Source organism: Dasypus novemcinctus, chromosome 2 (assembly GCF_030445035.2).
Source record: "Dasypus novemcinctus isolate mDasNov1 chromosome 2, mDasNov1.1.hap2, whole genome shotgun sequence".
Taxonomy (NCBI): Eukaryota; Metazoa; Chordata; class Mammalia; order Cingulata; family Dasypodidae; genus Dasypus; species Dasypus novemcinctus.
The window spans coordinates 74126235-74126803 of record NC_080674.1 but is presented as its reverse complement, the minus strand read 5'-3'; positions in this window follow the sequence as shown (position 1 = coordinate 74126803).

Below are 569 nucleotides of genomic sequence, written 5' to 3'. Positions count from 1 at the left end.
TTTGAATGCTTTTTTTCCCCCCATAAGATAATTAGGGATTTCTTTGGGATTTTAGTTTTAACCTGCTGTCCTGCCAGGATATTTCATTAGATCATGCAATATAATTAAGACAGATTGACTATAAATCAATCAACAAAGATTTATTCTCATTTCTAGAAGTATTTCTATAATGTTTCTCTTGTAAATAATTTTTTCAGTAGGAAAAGTCCTGCATGAAAGAAATTAATTCTTAATAAAATTCAGGTGGTTTTTAATTCCTCTAAAGGAGCACTTATGAACTCATGTTACACCAAAATCTAGAAGACAGAAGACTGGGCTACAAGTTGATTTGACCACTATGGGACTTGAGCTAAATTGTTTCATCTGGAAAATAGAGCTTATTACAGATGTTCCTCTACATAACAGGTGGAGTGGGGATCCAAATAAGAAGATAATATATAGAAAAATGTCTTCAGAATTAAATGTGTTAATATCAGTTATGATACTTTGGTTGTAAACCACATAAACTTAATCTGGCTAATTTAAGCAAAAAGGGAATTAATGAAAAGATAAAGAATGGAAGGAAATGC